The following is a 3,711-nucleotide window of genomic DNA, read 5'->3' as shown; positions in this document are numbered from 1 at the left end:
AGTATGGAAGGGCTGGGTAAGCATAGCTCGGTGGCAGAACACTTGCCTGGCGTGTCTGAAGCCCAGGACTTAATGCTCGGAACTACAGATATGAAAAACCAATAGGACTAGCAAGATGGTCCAGTGGGTAGAGGCTTGTCGCCTGGCCTGACATTCCACGTGACAGGTGACCTGCAGCTAACCAAGTAGGCTACACTAGCATCCTACTTCCTCCACAGTACTGAGGTTACAGGCTCTTGTTACCGTGCCCAGTTTTTCTTGGGGATCTGGGGATCCAACTCCAGGCCTCACACTTGAGCAGCCGTCTCCGTCGCCTCCCTTCTCTGCCTCCAGAGGACAGGGTCTTACACTATAGCCCAGGCATGCCTGGAACTTGCTACATAGCCCAAACTGTTTCCTAATTCACTGAGATTAGCCTGACTTTGCCCACCTCGTGCTAAGGTTACAGGTATGACCACCTCACGTGGCTTTCCTGGTGGATTTTTAACATACCATTTGGTTGGACTGACATTCCTCATGTCCCCTTTCTTGGGGGAAAGACTCACTCTCAGGACTGGAGGGCAGAGGTGGAAGCACGGCACAGTGTGTGACTCTGGCCTGGCCCCTCCAACTAGCTCAGTTTGTTGTGGGAAGCTGCAGCCTTTACACAGCTGCTCTGCTTTCCCCGCTGATTGCTTGGGCTCCCGACTCCCAGGCCTTGAGAATGTGTGTAACTTTCCAGGAAGGAGTCCTGCTTCTTTTTATTTTTCTCTTTCTTCCTCCCCCCCCACTTATTTTCATGTTTTTTGTTTGTTTTTTATTTTGATTTTGTTTTTTCGAGACAGGGTTTCTCTGTAGCTTGCTCTATAGACCAGACTGGCCTCGTACTCACAGAGATTCACCTGCCTCTGTCTTCTGAGTAGTAGGATTACAGGCGTGTACCACCACTGCCTGGCTGGAGTCCTTCTTCTTCTTCTTCTTCTTCTTCTTCTTCTTCTTCTTCTTCTTCTTCTTCTTCTCCTTCTCCTTCTCCTTCTCCTTCTCCTCCGCCTCCTCCTCCCCCTCCCCCTCCTCCTCTTTTCTTTTTTTTTTTTTTTTTTTTCAAGATAGGGTTTCTCTGTGTTGCTTTGGAGTCTGTCCTGGAACTAGCTGTCATAGACCAGGCTGGTCTCGAACTCACAGAGATCTGCCTGCCTCTGCCTCTCGAGTGCTGGGATTAAAGGCATGTGCCACCACCGCCTGGCTCGAGTCCTGCTTCTTTAAGACACCCACACAGCCAGGTTTGCAAGGGCCAACTTGGGGTTGTGCCCACTCACCTAGGCTCTTGAGGCTTTCTGTGGATTCCAGTATATTTGTGCTATTTTCCATTATGAATTCCTCTTCTCTTGTCTTCCTGTGTATTTAAAGTTCTCACATCAGGCTAAAGGGTGTCAGTATTCCAGAAAGTACTGATGCAGCTACCATAAATGCAGCTCCCACCATCACATGAGTTCAAACACTGGGGACAAGCCTTTATTCTGTGACCTCAGGATTCTGCCTTCTGATTCTGAACCCTGATTAGATCAATGTGGCTGCTCGGGGTGAAAAGAAGCTGTAATGATATTTCATTTGTATTTTAATAAATAAAGCTTGCCTGAAGATCAGAGAGTAAAATAGCCCCACTGGTCAGTCTTACAGATCAGCCAGTGGTGACACACACCTTTAATCCCAGTAGCCATACTAGTTGCCATAGAAACCAGGCTATAGTGGTACACACCTTTAATCCCAGCACCAGAGAGGAGTATAAAACAGGATGAGATGGGCTGGAGAGATGGCTCAGTGGTTAAGAGCACTGACTGCTCTTCCCAAGGACCCGGGTTCAATTCCCAGCACCCACATGGCAGCTCACAACTGTCTGAAGATCCAGTTCCAGGGGATCTGACACCTTCACACCAATGCACATAAAATAAAGTTAAATAAACCATAAAAATTTAAATAATAAAAAAAGAAAAAGAAAACAGGAGGAGACAGCTCTCAGCTCATTCTCATCCTGAGATTCCTGGAGGCAGGATCACCATTTCAGACTCAGATAGAGGTAAGAGTCAGTAGCTGGCTGTTTTACTTTTCTGACCTTCAGGTTGAACCCCAAAGTCTGCCTCTGGGCTTTTATTAATTGTGCTACATTAGAAGCAGGCACCGGTAAGACGGTGGAGCAGCAACGCGGTGCACGGTGCAGTAGGTGTACAGGCTACCAGCTGACTTTGGGTCCAGTCTCCGGAGCGGTGGTGACCACTGAGCGAAGAGCATGTTTGTGTAGTTGCTCAAGATGCGGAATATCAGTCTTCAGCAGGAGCTCCCACCAGGACTTATGGCAGGAAATCGCTGACCGCCTGGGCCTGGAGCTAGGCAAGGTGGTGATTAAGAAATTCAGCAACCAGGAGACCTGTGTGGAAATTGGAGAAAGTGTACGTGGGGAGGATGTCCACATGGTTCAGAGTGGGTGTGGTGAGATAAATGACAATCTAATGGAACTTTTGATCATGACTAATGCTTGCAAGATTGCTTCAGCCAGCTGGGTTACTGCAGTCATCCCATGTTTCCCTTATCCCGCCAGGATAAGAAGGATAAGAGCCAGGCTCCCATCTCAGCTGAGCTTGTTGCAAATACTCTGTCGCAGGAGCGGATCATATTATCACCATGGATCTACATGCACCTCAGATTCAGGGCTCTTTTGATAGCCCAGCAGACAATTTATATGCAGAGCCAGCTGTCTTAAAGTGGAAAAGAGAGAATATACCTGAGTGGAGAAACTGTACTATTGTTTCACCTGATGCTGGTGGAGCCGAGAGAGTGACCTCCTTTGCAGAACGACTGGACGTGGATTTTGCCTTGATTCACAAGGAGCGGAAGAAGGTCAGCGAAGTGGACCGCATGGTGCTGGTCGGAGACATGACGGATCGGGTGGCTATTCTTGTCGATGACATGCTGACACTTGGGGTACAACCTGTCATGCCGCTGACAAACTTTTCTCAGCTGGAGCTACAAGGGTTCATGCTATCCTGACTCATGGAATCTTTTCTGGCCCAGCCATTTCTCACATCAACAACGCATGCTTTGGAGCAGTAGTAGTCACCAATACCATACCTCAGGAGAAGAAGATGAACACTGCTCCAAAATCCAGGTGATTGACATCTCCATGATCCCTGCAGAAGCCATCAGAAGAACCCACAATGGAGAGTCTGTCGCCTACCTGTTCAGCCATGTTCCTTATAATAGAATAACTTCGGAAGCATTTTGAAAATAAAATCAACCCCACCTATCATATTTCTTGGTATTTGAGATCAGCAGAAGACTCTTTGCTTAAAATAAAGGCTCTATTTTTTTATATTTTTCATTGATATTTATTGAGCTCTACATTTTTCTCTGTTCCCCTCCTTGCCTCTCCCCTCCCCCCTTTAACCCTCCCCCAAGGTCCCTATGCTCCCAATTTACTCAGGAGATCTTGTCTTTTTCTACTTTCTACTTCCCATGTAGATTAGATCTATGTAAGTCTCTCTTAGTGTCCTCATTGTTGTCTAAGTTCTCTGGGATTGTGGTTTGTAGGCTGGTTTTCTTTGCTTTATGTTTAAAAACCACCTATGAGTGAGTACATGTGATAATTGTCTTTCTGTGTCTGGGTTACCTCACTCAAAATGATGTTTTCTAGCTCCATCCATTTTCCTGCAAAATTCAAGCTGTCATTTTTTTTTGCTG

At 46.9% G+C, this 3,711-nt stretch overlaps 1 pseudogene; it reads left to right on the top strand.

Annotated features, from left to right (window-relative positions):
- The first annotated feature begins 450 nt into the window (after positions 1 to 450).
- LOC119810456 lies at positions 451 to 3,256 on the top strand (annotated as a pseudogene).
- Positions 3,257 to 3,711: the final 455 nt, after the last annotated feature.

Source organism: Arvicola amphibius, chromosome 1, assembly GCF_903992535.2.
Source record: "Arvicola amphibius chromosome 1, mArvAmp1.2, whole genome shotgun sequence".
NCBI lineage: Eukaryota > Metazoa > Chordata > Mammalia > Rodentia > Cricetidae > Arvicola > Arvicola amphibius.
This window is presented reverse-complemented; position numbering and strand designations above follow the sequence as displayed.